This window comes from Etheostoma spectabile, chromosome 9 (genome assembly GCF_008692095.1).
Source record: "Etheostoma spectabile isolate EspeVRDwgs_2016 chromosome 9, UIUC_Espe_1.0, whole genome shotgun sequence".
Lineage (NCBI taxonomy): Eukaryota > Metazoa > Chordata > Actinopteri > Perciformes > Percidae > Etheostoma > Etheostoma spectabile.
Genome location: NC_045741.1, coordinates 8,235,647 through 8,250,931, shown reverse-complemented (window position 1 = coordinate 8,250,931; position 15,285 = coordinate 8,235,647). Strand labels below are relative to the sequence as shown.

Below are 15,285 nucleotides of genomic sequence, written 5' to 3'. Positions count from 1 at the left end.
TTGGGCAAGACACTGAACCCCGAGTTGCCCCCGATGCTGCGCCATCAGAGTGTAAATGTATGGGAGTGTTTATCTGATAAGCAGGTGGCACCTTGTACGGCAGCTTCGGCCACAGTGTGGGAATGGTGAATGGTTTCTGTAATATGTAAAAGCACTATATAAAACCCCGTCCATTTACTTTCACATTTAACACTTGTGTCAACAATGTTAACAACAATCCCCTTCTCAGGCTAAACAACTTTTAAAACCCTTAACCTTATTATCTCAAGAACAAATTGTTGCAAAGCTTAAAACAGCATGATGTTCTAGTTGGTTCATAAAAAACAGACAATTTGGAGAATTAGTTTACATCAGAAAATTCCCCCAAAACTGATGAAGGCCATGAAATGCAGAAATAAACTAGCGCTCCCTAATGAGCCTGGTAGACTATTTAAAATATCTATCTCTAGGCTATCTCAAAGATGTTTGTTTTTTTACAGACAGTGATAATCATTTTGTAAATACCAATTCTCCAGCTTCCTAATAAAAAAAACAACACATTTTAGTAGTAGAAACATTGTCCCAAAACTCAAAATAGGATTGCTTGTGCTATCTCTGAAATATTTGAGAGGAATGGTTTTCATAGACCATGTTTAAAAAACTTCATCTTCATTCTCCTGCTTCATTGGGCTAAAATCCTTTCAGATTATCTCAAAAAGTTCATTGATACAATCAAGATGTTTCCTTAGCTCAAAAAACGTTTGGAGAAACCTGGTTTTCACAGGACAGCGTTGAGCTCCTCAGTGAATGATGAGTGGTCTCGTGTCTGGAACAGCCCATTGGCCGGGTCTACTCACTCTCTGATTGGTGTTTATATTATTCCCGTCCAATCAGCCCTCAATGGCACGCTTGCTGCGGTTGTGTGTATCTCATAAAGACCGGCCTGGAACGAAATTAGCGCATTCCCCGCTGAAGTATGTGATTTCTGTCTCTTAGGACTCATTAGTTGCATGTGTGCGGTTTGTGTGTATTTAAGGTGCCATGTTTTCCATTGTTTTAAAATTGCCATTCAGGATCAGAATCCTGGTGGTTTTGGCCAAAATGGAGATGGGTGTATAATCTCTGAGCCCACATTTTGTCATGCGTCCCGCCTATTGAATGAGCAGAAACGGGGCCGTGTTGGGTTGGTGGCCTGGTTGTCGGCGGTCAGAATAGCTCCCTGAGCAGGCCGGTCCCTGTTTTGAAAGGTTAGGCCTTCACATGAGGCAGCTTGCCTGCCCTGGATCGAAAGTGAACTTTAGCTTAAGAATAGCCACTTTTGTGCCAAGAGAAACAAGTCTACACTTTCCTCGTTCAGAGTCAGGGAATGTTTTGTGGCTGATCTTGGTGGGTCAGAGTCATTGCTCCACTCATGAGTCAGTTCTTTTTCTGTTTTCCAGCAAAGTTGTAACACATGGAAACATGCAGTCTGGGAAAGGAGGAGGAGAGGTTGGTGTGCGTGTGCGTGTGCGTGTGCGTGTGCGTGTGCGTGTGTGTGTGTGTGGGTGTGTGTGGCTTTTGAGGTTTGTTAAGTAAATACACTGAGTCAATAAATAGTATCACAAAGCTAAATATGATTGCATCTGAGTCTGTATCTTAAATCAAACCCCAAATATTCCAGATAGACTGTCTAGTTCGTGTGACATACAGAAGCCAAAATAAACAGTGCAGATGTAGTTTCACCTGTGATTCATAGATGGCAGCAGTGAGCCACTGTGGACAACTCCCCTAGGTATTAAACAGCAGCCCCAGTCAGGCCTGGGGACTGAAAAGTACTCAGGCTGAGTTATTTAGATATAGATAGATATGGATTTATGTGTAGGGTATCTGAGTCAGAAAATGACATAATCACTGTTTTGGCTAATCCTGTATGCAGTACTGTCAGATATTGTCTTCCAGACTGGAACCATTGGCGAACATGTTCAACAGGTGTAAGTATATTAGACACTGAACATGGTGGAAGGCTCTGTATTTTGGTGTTTGTCTATGTTCTTATTGTGATATGGATCCCCCTGGGACTGAAATAAAGTGTGTGTATGTATGTATATATATATATATATATACATACATACATACATACATACATACATACATACATACATACATACATATACACAAGGATTGACCTTAATTACAAGTTATCCATTTAGAAATATTTCTTTAAAGATTTTATCTTTATAAAAACCAAAAATCATTACTGATATAGTTACTAGAAAAATGAACTAAGTAATCCAGGAATTTGAACCGAAGTGCTTTGAAGATGAATGGATTAGTCAATCACAACAGTGTTGATAATATATTAAGTCATTTATCAAGTAAAAGTGCTAACTATTCAGTGGTTCCAGCTTCTCACATGCTTTTCTGTTTCACATCGTTGTTATCATCCAGTTTTAATCTAAAGGATGCATCTTAATCAGAAGTAATTTGGTTTGAAAAACGACTATAAAAATTAGAACTGCTTTACAAGTTTAAAATAATAATAAATAATAGTAATAGTGATAATCAATAAATTAATCTTTTGTGTTCATTTGCTGGTCGTCTCTACCACGGTTCTTTGGTATGTTTATTGCACACATGAACCACGACAAACCAAAAAGAAAGTAGTAGTGTTTGTGATGCCGTCGGCTCGTAAAACGAAATGAGAAACAAAGTCATTAAAAAATAAAAAATAAAATAAAAATCAAAGTTATTTAAAAATGAAATTGCGAACAGGGGTGAATTGAGATTGCGATTTTATACCGAATTATCTTGCAGGCCTGTTTCAGATCCTTGATGCTGAGGATTGGCTGTTTATGTGAACGTAAACTGAAGAATTTAGGATTTGGACTGAACGATATTTAAAAATGTCACCTCGGGAACTTATATAGTTATTATAGTTGATCATTTTAAAAGTAACTGACAGATTCATTGCTAAGAAAAAGCTATCCTTGCTCTACTTGATATAAAAACATCTTTAGAGTTTAAATGATTAGCTGATTAATTAAATCGCCGATTGACAGAAAATCAATCTGTGACAACTTCAATAATTGATCATTTTTCATTATTTATTTTTCGCACACAAAAATCCCAAACATCTTTGTTTTCAGCTTCTGAAATGACAAATTGTTCAAATGTTCTTCATGATAGAAGCTGGGTCTGAGTGAGACCCTGCGGAGGTCAGTGTGTCACATCACAGCTCTTCGTTAAGTCGCTGCTTCAGGGTTTCACCTCTTAAGTTAGTGCCTAGTTTTCAACTTTTTCAAAACAAAAAGGTTTTTTTTTTCAAGCTGACAACATATTTTTTTGGTATTTTACCAGTTTTCCTTATCCGGTTCTCAATGGTTTTTCAGCCTAGAGCCCTTTACGAGATAGAGAATATATCGGGGACACCCTCATGTGCGTCCCTTTGGAATAATTTGATATAGCCTCTTTTTTTTTTTAGACTTTTGTAGTTTTAGTTACGTGAAAGAACAAAAGAAAAATAAATTATAAATACATTAGATGTGTTTTATAAAATAATTGCACAATCTCAACACAGAATACCCATAAACCAATGCAACTGACATCAATTTAATGCACGTCACTCTGTACCTAAACAAAAGTTACAAAGGCGAATCTAGAGGAACGGGCTAATTTGAAATGCATTTCAGAACTCACTCGCACGCACACACATGTATGCTCGCACGCACAAATATCAAGAACGTGTTTCACTTCAGTGCAAATGCTAAAATAATGATTCGTTAGATCATAACTAAGTATAAATGTAAATATTATTCATTAAACTATGAAGCCGTTTGTAAAGAAATAGAAATATGTTATATATATATATATATATATATATATATATATATATATATATACATACATGTATATATGTATACATACATGTATGTATGTATATATATGATAATTTAAATGAATGAATTTGAAAACTTTTCACAGTCTCCACTTTAAAGGAATGATGTAGCAGAGTGATTCAGGGATCCTCCCCCGTCTCACCCCTTCTAACTTTCTTCCTCCTCCTTTCTGCTTCCTTCGTTCCAGTTTTACCTCTACGGTGAGTGAGTGACAGTAGCCCGTAGCGTGTTTCTCGGTACCATAACTTGCCACAATAAACACACGGGTGCTTAATTAGTTTGGTGTAGTTGGTAAGATGGGAGAGCCGAGGTGATAAGATGGTAACCATGGATTACACTAAATATTTATCAAAATCCTCAATCTTCCTGTTGCTACGGCCTCCAGGGAGACAGCTTTGTAGCCTCGTACTGGATGTTCTGTAATGATTTATCTGCTGGTTGTGTGATCAGTGAACAGGGCATGTCACGGTTTTTTAAGTGATACTTCCAAGTAATCTGACTCTCATGAAAAGACTTTCTTGGTAATAAGACATAACCTGTAATTAAAGTCTAACTGTGTTTGTGGTATTTAGCTCATTATTACATTATATCTATAAATATCTCTATCTACACTGAACAAATTTATTAACACTTTTGTTTTTGACCCCATTTGTCATGATCGGAACTCAAAGATCTAAGACTTTTTCTGTGTACACAAAAGGCTTAGTTCCCATAAATATTGTTCACAAATCTGTGTTAGGGAGCACTTCTCCTTTGTCGAGATAATCCATCCACCTCACAGGTGTGGCATATCAAGATGCTGATTAGACAGCATGGTTACTGCACAGGTGTGATTTAGGCTGGCCACAATAAAGTTCTGTTAATCCACTAAGTTTTAATGGTCGAATCATTTCAGCTGTACCCATGTAGGCCGTTATATTGAGTATTTTTAATTTACAATAAAACGTCATATTTTATAGACTACATGTGTATTGTGTGCAACAATCTTAATTTGTAAAGTATCTAATAACTAAAGCTGTCAGATGAATGTGGTGGAGTAAAAAGTACAATATTTCTCTCTGAAGTTTAGCAGAGTAGAAGTAGGAAGTGGCACGAAAAGAAAAGACTCAAGTAAAGTACAAGTACTTCAACATTTGTACTTAAGTACAGTACTTGAGTAAATGTACACATTCCGCCACCGCCAACAACAAAATATGGAATGACCTCACTTCCACTGTACAAGTAATTTAATTAAGTTAACTTTTCTTTTATTATTGACTTAATACCCAGTTAAATAGAACTTGTTTATATATAATGTTAAACTAATTTTGCACTAACAGTAACTTACAAAATGAAATTGGTCACAAACTGTAGCTGTACACTATAATGAAGGCTTGTTATATATATGCAAGTAATCTTTTTTTAATTTTTTTTATATATATAGCCCTTATGTCTTAAAAGAGTTGTATGATCTTCACTCTCATTCGGCAAAAGATATTGACTTAACAAGGCATTTAAATTAAAATCTTAGAGTATTTCTGTAACTGAATAGCCATCTCAGATATGTCCGCTCCTTCCGTTTGTTGCCTTTTGGTATTAAAACGAGCACATCTGTCATCGTTTCAAAAATGTTTCCATGATATTTTAGTTTATTTCGGTAGATTGGATGCTTCAGATATTCTCTACAGTACTTAATATAGCCAGTCCCTGTAGGGCTTGGTTTTGTTATTGACATTCACATGGCTTCACTGATGTCCTCTAATGCTTCAGCTGCAGCAGGAGTGTTGAACCAACTGCACCCAAAGGTAACATATCGACAGTTTGTGTTGCGTGTAAGCTCCATGCATGTGGTATTTCTTTTGGTTTAGCGTCAGTTAGCGTTGCTCCTCGTTCTTCCAGAAAAGGGAGGGTAAATCGCACCTGTGACAGAAATATCTAGATGAGTTTACACAATGAACATAGAGACCGCTTAGTTGACACATAGTTTTGGCAGTGTTGGTATTTTTCTCTAGTGTGCATACATAGTGCTGTTTACATTGACATTATTTCATGTGTACAAAGGGATTCTTACGAGCAGACCCGCTGACTGTATACATACACACACGCTGAAAGGCTCAGTGATGATGTGTGAAGAGATCTGGCCATTATTTTTAGTCTGTTTTCACTTGTTTGCATCAATAGGCGGCTGCCAAACTGCACCTAGACCTTGTTGTTATCTTATGAAGAAAATCAGTCATAATATGTCCTTCCTCTGTCATCAGCGCAGCCTCTTAATTACACTGTATCCCCAAACACCCACACTGCCATAAGTGACATAAGCTCATTACTCACAGTAAACACGGTTGCTAATCCGTGAACACAAGTCCTGACTGCTACTGCCCACTTTCTGCTGTGTGCTCACACCCTCGTAGACACACACACACACACACACACACACAGACACACAGACACACAGACACACAGACAGACCAACACTTCCCTTGCTAATGGCATGTTTGTGTAATTCAGCCGTTTGTTTGGAGTTTTTCTTCAGGCGGTCGGATCCCGGTCTGGCTATTGTTTCTAACTGTTTCGAAAAGAAAACAATGATGTTAAACTCCAATTAGGGATGAAAGTCAGGGCCCCCAAAAAAGGGTGGCATAATTGTTATTTCACAACCTGTAAATTCCCTTTTAAGAGTGTCATAATCAGTAATCGTTCCAAAAGGCACTGGCCCCCATATTATTTTGGTTAAGAGTGTGTGTGTGTGGGTGCCTGCCTTCCATGTTCTCCACATTCAAACAGTGTTTCTGTTGGGTAATTTGAGGATTGCAATCCATTTACAAAAGCCTGCTGTAATGCGCTATGATCTCACCTTTTTGGACCGCATCATGAAATGATGATCAGGAGAACAAAAGCAAGGAGAGGAGGGCTAGAGTTTGAATTGAGGGCAAAGATGAGATGGGTTACGACATCAGATGGTAATCTACATGAGTGTAATTGTTTTAGTCTTTCATTAACTTAATGGAGGTGTTATTGTACATTGTGGAATTTATTCTTTATCTGTAGTGTGTGTGTGTGTGTGTGTGTGTGTGTGTGTGTGTGTGTGTGTGTGTGTGTGTGTGTGTGTGTGTGTGTGTGTGTGTGTGTGTGTGTGTGTGTGTGTGTGTGTGTGTGTGTGTGTGTTTAGGCTGTTGCCTTTGCCTGTGTATTTTTTTTAATTGAAGCTTTAAATCAAGCTGTCATACCTTTTCATGAAGGGTTGGGCCACTTTTACCTTGTCTGCTGTCAGCCAGACAAACGGGCCTTTATTCTCCAAAATGGAGTGGGATGTTCAGGTACAAAAAAAAAGAACAAGCGTACAACAAAGTACTGTACATAGCCAGTGATGTCTAAATACCTTTGGCCATATAGTGCTTATAGGAGGATACTAAATCAGGAGCTGATTGTGTGGTCTCACACCTTCTTTCCAGCGTGCGTGCATGCTTTTGTGTGAGTGTGACCATTAATCAAACTATCAGCACTTGTTTCTTTCTGCCGTCCTGCCTCGGCCATTTTGCCTCTTCGTTTTTTCATCTCAGGGATAGTGGGAAATTTAAATATTCTTTGATGAAATGGAAGTGTGTCAGGATCTTTCAATGTTGTAAAAAGTGTCTACAAGAGTATCACTTCTCGCCCTCAGGCTGCTGTAGGATTGCAGTTAAAATCATGATTACTCCTGCATATTATTATCGCTAGAGCAGGTTTCAGCAGCAGTGATGAGAAACGTCTTTCGCAGTGTGAGAAGTTGCAGATGTGTGATAAATAGCTCTTGTTATTCGGTAACCCTGATTCTGTCACTGGGAAGTACGGTTTTCACTTTTCCACGGTACCATCAATCCTCAGTGTTGGCGTCTGGCAGGGCAGGTTAGGTGGACGGACAGACAGGGTGAGGCTGACGGACACGTGAGGAAGACGAGCCCTGAACTGTCAAGAGGCCGCCAACCTCCAACTGTTGACTTAAAGCTCGTAACCTCTCGTCCTCCCTGAACTCATCCTGCAGACAGATTCTCCTATTTGTTTTTGTTTGAATCCAACCTGGTTTCATCATCATCACATAAATCAGCCCATGATGGCGTAATCATTTAACATAGAGTAACTGAACAAGTCATCACTTGATTATTTTTTCAAGTAATTGTAAACGTGCCCAACCGATACTAGATTTTCGAGACCGATACCATATTTGTATATGAAAAGGTAAATTATGACAATTTAAATTTGAAAAACAAACCTGTCTGGGCTCTTTGGTGGACAAACTTTGTGATGGGGACACTGTCTCTAAACATTGGTCTTTGACATTTTGGTAGCTGTCCTGGAGCATTGGATGAGAAGGGCTCTAAAGCTACTAATGTTGAGATTATTTTGTTAACTACCTCACATATTTGTCTTGCATTTCTGTATTGCAATTTATTGTATGCTGATATATCTGTGATAAGCTAATATTGTCAAATATTACCCTGATTTTTTTATTGGTCGGGTACTAATCTTAAAGTGCTCATATTATGCTCATTTTTAAGTTCATAATTGTATTTAGAGGTTGTACCAGAATAGGTTTTTCTGGTAATTTTCTGGTGCTTTTAAATTTTCAAAAGCACCATATTTTTGTTGTTCTGCACGTTGCAGCAGCTCCTGTTTTCACCCTGTGTGTTGAGCTCTCTGTTTTAGCTTCAAAGTGAGACATCCCACTTCTGTTCCATCTTTGTTGGGAGTCGCACATGCTCAGTAAGTACTGTTAGCCAGTCAGTTGCAGAGTATGAGGGCGTGCCATGCCAGCAGCTAGGTGAGCATTACAACGTGTGTTACAAAGTGATGCACGTTCGTTACGGAAGTAAAGGCTGGACTACAACAGAGCAGTTTGGAGCAGTTTGTGAACAGGGCTTTCTGCTGGAGATGGTAAGTCCCTTTGGGGGGGACTTCACTCTGTAAACCTATAACGTGCACAAAAAGATAAATAACACAATAAAGGAAAGGGGAAAAGCCAAAAAACCTAATATGAGCACTTAAACAAAACAATTCACAAGTTAATGTGTAGTCTATAAAATTCCAGAAGATAGGACCCAATGCTGCCTATTACAAGTTCCTACAGCCCAGAGTGTTGGTGTCAAGTTGCTTGTTTTGTTCACTAACCCAAAGATATTCACAGAAAAACAGCAAAACCTCACATTTGACAGCCTAGAACCAAATACATTAAAACATTTTTTTTTGGCATTGTTGCTTTGTAAATTATTAAAGTAATTCTTGTATGGATGTTAATAACTGTTCGGTTAATTGGCCTGATCAACCAATAATTTCAGCTTTAGATATCTGTTTTGTTGGCGCCCAGATAGCTCAGTTGGAAGAGCAGGTGTCCATATATAGAGGTTTACTCCTCGACGCAGCGGGCCTGGGTTTGACTTCAACCTGCGGCCCTTTCCTGCATGTCATTACCCCCCCCCCCCCCCCCCCCCCCCCCCCCCCCCCCCCCCCCCCCCCCCCCCTCCCCTTTCATGTCTTCATCTGTCCTGTCAGATAAAGGCCCAACAAATCTTTGAAAAGCAGAAAAAACATTTTGAAGTCAAACATCTCACAGCTGTTTTCTTTGCATGAAACTGTGGCGGGCGCCCCTCTCAGGCATGTAAATCACTTCTGAAAGTGCCCTCTTAGAGGATGGCGCATCACAGACATGCTTAAGCTGCAGTAAGTGACCCTGAGATATGAGTGATATGAGTGATATTTTGTGCGCGTGTGAAGCCGTTTGGGGGCGCTTTTAGCAAATGTTTCAATCCCTACATGTGTGCACGCGTGATTTGACATTCATGTTGGATGGTAGTAATAAAGATGACGACGAGGGAGGGGTGAGTGGGGGGGGTTGATAAGTGCCATCTCACAGAGAACAGAACACGATTAGTCTGGAGATAATCTCCGCTCTCCTCCGTCTGTGTGTGCAATGTAGGCAAACTCCAAAGAAAACACTACTGTTTTCTTTACTTTTCTCTGCTTCCCACGCGCACACACACACACACACACACACACACACACACACACACACACACATACACATACTACGATAACAGAGAATTTAGCAAGAGATGACACATAGAAGAGTGGGTGTTTTTTTGTGAGCGTGAACTTCATTTGTGTCTGCGTACAAATTTTCTTCTCCATCGTGTTTGGATTTCTCTCTGTCTCTCTGTCTCTCTCTCTCTCTCTCTCTCTCTCTCTCTCTCTTTCTCTTTCTCACTGCGTTGTAGGTGGCTTCATCATATTCAGGGTGTCAGGGTGTAGCCGGAGCTTAGCAGCAAAGCTTGAGGGTCCCCTGACGTTCCTAACTGTTCCCTCAAGCATTCCTTCCCCAAATTATGCACATAATGACGGTGGGGGAAAAGCCATAGATACACAAACACTGGCAGGGCAGTATTCACACTTTCCCTTGACTGGTCATTTTGACAGAAACGACACACACACACACACACACACACCTGGGATTTTTGATCTTCCCATGCTAAATCTTTCCTACATCTCCGTGCCACTGGTATAGTAATCTCTGCTCTGGCTCAGTAATCTAAGCTGGGAGTTTATACACATGTGTGGCCAGCGCAGGCCACCACCACAGCTAAACGGTTACAATAATAGTCTCCAAGGGATGCCTGTTGTAATAAAAGTCAATCGTCTCGCCCAACGCAGTGAAACCAATCTGTCGTGCTGATCTTATTATAGTCAAATTAAACTGTCGTGCCTCGGGCAGCGAGGCTGTAAACTGTGGAACTCGAATAAAAACACATTTCGTGCTCGCCAAAACCTCCGGCATCATCACACACAGGTGTGACACGGTCTGTGTGTCTGTGTGCATCGAGCACACAGACACACAGACCAGTTCAGCGTGTGGAGACACTGTGGTGGGGATATGTTGAAGAAGTGACTCTTCTTTTATTTGCCAACCAAATGTGTGTGTGATAGGAATGTGTGGTGCTCAGGGCTCAGTGTGTTTGAAATTCTTCTACACCGGTGCGAATACAATACACAATACTTTGATAAATGTTGGAAAACAAGCAGCTGGACAATAACTGTGCCTATTTAGAATACTGAAATTTTCTGTAGAATTTTAATAGAAGTTAGCAACTATCTTGTTAAAAATAAGTAACCAAGGTTAGTATGTAGATCAGATACTTGTTTCTGTCAAACATTTTTCTTTTTAGCGGGTTTTAGTGAGGTTCAATGCCCAGCCCAGCCCTTCTATGTGCGATATAATATGATCAGTGTGAATATCTTAGCCAAAATTATCTCGCAATACTTTATCATAATAATAAATACTGTTAAATGAATAAAAGTATGAGATTGTGTGGTAAAACCTATTCAAAACATAAAACACTTACTTTAAAAACAAAAAGGCCAGCCGTAACATTTTTATTTTCATTTATTTGGTTATTTCACAGGGACAGTGCTCATTATTCATCAGCAAAGTAACTGTAAACGAGTTAGCTCAGCAGGCGAATTTTCATCTGCCAGTTTTAAAATGCCAACGTAAAGAAATAATATACTTTAATATTTTATTCTATATTATATTATACAGTGTGTGTGTGTGTGTGTGTGTGTGTGTGTGTGTGTGTAAATATATATATAAATTAAAACCCATTCTGAACAGTTTTTAGAGTGGTCACTGTTCTGTTACTGTTAAAGAAAAATATAGTTTTCATTCAATTCTGTCATTGGAAATGTGCAATAACCATATTATCGTCACCTCTACAAATATTTTCTTTCTCAATTAATCTATTGTTTGATAATTAAGTCCAAAAAAGTCTATAAAACTATGCTCTCATCAATTTAAATTGTAATACTACTAATCTTTTTAGTGGACTGTTGCATTAAATGCTTCTGAAACAGGACTACTTAAATGATTTAAATACAGGGGTGGTCAGAATAAAAGGAACACCTTATAAAATAAAATGCCATGTACTTGAATCAATGCCTCTCTGATTAAACAAAGTAATCATGTGTTTAAATCATACAGATGTTCCTGTTGTGATTTCCGCCCTTGCATGCTGCAATAAAGAAAATTAATATTGCATTTTGAGCATGATTCTGAATTATATTCTCTTTTGTTTTTGAAAACAGACAAAAAACTATGCTAGCAATATGGAATTAATTTCTTTTCTTTCCAACTAAAGTAATAATAATGGAGTACAACTATCAACTACAATTCAATAATAAAAAGTAACATTAAAGCCTACTAAACATACAAATATTTGTACAGTGTGAGCCTCCACAGCTGCTGCAGAAAAGTTGTGCAGCATATTTTGCTGGATTGTGTCTTAACTTGCATGGTTTTGGCAGCCGAGGCCTCAGAGAGAGAGCGAGAGAACGTCTCCGAGCCAGACACCGCTCTCTCTCTCTCCGCTCGCAGATGTGTTCAGTCAGTGTGTGTGGACCCTGCTCAGGTTTAAGAGACACGACAGCATTACCAGAGTGTCAGTCAGCACCTCACTGGCCCGGGGGAGGGAGAGAGAGACACACGCACACGCACACGCGCACGCACGCACGCACGCACGCACGCACACGCGCACGCACGTACGTTGCGTAGAGTTACCCATGGGTAACTGTATTGTTGAAAGCCACTTTTTGGTTAGGGTTGCCTCTTTTCTCATTTATTGACTTTGACTTGTGGGTTAAGTACGACAATATGGCCCATCATAACCGCATGTGAAGTCTGAATGCTACTGTTCCTTATTTCTGCAGATTTATGGATCAAGCTCTGGATGTTACTGTAGCTGTAATTTAAAGAGTGCTCTGTGTTTAAACCTTTCTGTTCTCAACGAAATCGGCGTGACACTGATTCCATCATTATGCTGCGCTTAGACACGTTAAGAAATTGCTTTGATGAAGAGGATTTTATGATTTCTAAAGAGTCCTGGTGAGATTTTTTTAAACTGCCGGCAACATGGAGAAACGTCAGCTTAGTGACACACAGTACTAGCAAAAGTTGTGGGATTTTTGCAGTTTAGAAAGTTAATGGAGGCCGGGGTTTCTGGGAAGGATTTTGCTTTTAATTTTTTAAAGATTTTATGCAGCCACACAAACAAAGTGTATATAATTATATTATGAGAAACCAAATATTTAAGGAATTAAAGTTACAATACTTAGATTTGTGCAATTTAAACAAAAACAAAGGCTAAATCAACAAAGTCAGCGATAGTCCCTAAACCTTGAAAATTAATAATGCTGGGAAAAAAAATAGACTTCCAAGCTAGATCATACATTTTAGGAGCTCTCTGTTATCAAATAGTAGATTCGTTGTTATTGATGCTTTTAAAGCATTTCTAAATCTGTGTAAATTGAAGTTGGAAACATATCTGCATATTTTTTTTAATGAATATTAAATGAATCAATCTAAACTTTGAAGTGCTGAGCAGGAAGGAGAGATTTTCAGGAGAAGAAACTGATCTGCTCGTGTGTGATGTGAAAGTGCATGAGCAGATCATATAATACTATTTCACATTGTAATATTAAAATTTTTAATGTTTTGCGTGTTTGTGCTCTGCTCCACGTCTCTGTGTGTGTTTAACAAGCAAAGCATGCGCACGCTGTGCATGAGTCTAGGCAGATACTAATTTGCTGTTAAAATAACAATGAAATGCTGTGTTATTGACTTTAGACCAGGTTTTTGTTGGTTAATGGCAGGATCACTTTTCGCTGCCTCACGATAGCAATACCCCAAGAATTCACCTGAACACACCTCCCTGTAAGACCAGCACGCCCATGGGCGCATAGATGGGCGCACAGATGGGCGCAGGTGCATTTGCTATTTATATGACGTGGGTGCTGGACAGGAAATTGACATCTGCGTCTTAAAATAGCAAAATCGCTTGCGTCGAGCATTCTCCAGGAAGTCAGATCAGTTTGTTGACGACCAGGCTTAAGCCAGGACCATTTCAAACTACGTTGGACTAAGACAAAGTGGGTTAATTTGGTTTGTAGACTTAATATCTGTCGAGCAAACCAGTCCTTTATGTCAGTATTTCTCATTAGACCCACTGTTCAATAAATGTTCTATATATGTATTGCATCGTGCAACACACAAGCAACCTTGTACATTTCAAGTCACCTATATATCACCTATCTTATGAGGTGTAATTATTTTATGTGCCAAGACATTTAAAGAATCCAGAGCATTGTCATACCTCAGATGGTGACCCCCCCTGGGAAAGAACATGAGTGAAATGGCTGATGGCATCAGCAACGGTACGTGTCGACTGTTCCTACGTGACCGGAATGCTGCATTGATCTGTATTCCAACTATTGCAGAAGCTTTCCACACACAGCGCTATGAAAACCATCAACTTCAATGAGGCAGTAATAAGCCGAGTGGCGCAGCTGCCAGGGCGGACTTGGCAGAGCACCCGGAGTGTCATTGTGGTATGCTGTTGTTTGCTTACAAGTGTAACTGCACTGGGAGATTGTCACACAATAGCAGCTCTCATTTTTCTTTGTTTGCGTCTGTTGACACTTGCTGGCGGATTGAAAGATGATCCTTGACAGCTACGTGATGGGCAGGTCTCAGCAGAATTCCTCGAATGGCTGTAACAGTTGCAATGATTTGTTATTCTTATTAATTTCCCCAAACAAATCTGTGGCAGGAATAGACATGACATATTTGGCCTAATGTTTTGGCTTAGAAATACCCATCTCACTGCATGTCATATTGATTCCTACTAAAATACTTAAGTCTCATTAAGTCTCTCTCTGCGCGAGACGTTCTGCTGCCACTTGGTTGGTTTCCAAGATGCAGTAACAAAAACCCTTTGAAAACTAAAAAAAACAACATACCAACTCTGTCTGTGCCCAGTTTTTCCTCTATCTCGCACAGACAGGAAGTGAACACCGGGTTCTGAATATGTGAATATGCAGATGAAGTGTAAGGTATCACTGCAGAGGAAGAGATTTAATATGCAAGGCTTTGAATGGGTCTCTGTGAGCCGCTGTCGGTATCCGCTCCCACGCGGTACATGGGTAAGGCGACCCGGGCTGGACGGGTTGTGGTCAGCCTCGCCGGGAAGGCGGAGGTCTGAGAGGAGAGAGAGCTCTGTTGCCCCGGCTGCTGTGGAGGAGCAGTGGAGTAGAGGTGAGGACAGAGAACTCTGTGAAGAGATAAACACAGGGAGGGGGTGGTGACACCAGATGTGAGCGGGGACTCATGTCTGCATGAAATGGTAGTTGCCGATGTCTACCAAATCAAAAGTAAAGATAAAACACTGAAGTAGGGAAGTAAAACATTTTTTTCTCATGCAAGATATTTAGACGTTAATGTCTTTGTTGATCATATAGTTGATGTATTCGGTAGTTTGCCCAAAAAAATGATACAAAATGACTGGGAGCCATTAAGTGTGATTTATGGTTCTGCAGAGCTTTCGCCTTAGACTAGATAAGTGGCCTAAAGTCTGTCTGTCTGTCTGTCTGTCTG

The 15,285-nt window shown here is 39.6% G+C and overlaps 1 protein-coding gene and 1 long non-coding RNA gene across 2 annotated transcripts in view; both read left to right on the top strand.

Moving 5' to 3' along the window:
* Window positions 1–15,285, top strand: part of gmds (GDP-mannose 4,6-dehydratase) — a 172,176-nt gene that overhangs the window by 23,961 nt on the left and 132,930 nt on the right. The window lies entirely within an intron of this gene.
* Window positions 2,672–15,285, top strand: part of LOC116695567 (uncharacterized) — an 18,806-nt gene continuing 6,192 nt past the window's right edge. The window contains exon 1 of the long non-coding RNA XR_004333496.1: window positions 2,672–2,776. This is a non-coding gene — a long non-coding RNA (uncharacterized LOC116695567). The remainder of the gene's footprint in view (window positions 2,777–15,285) is intronic.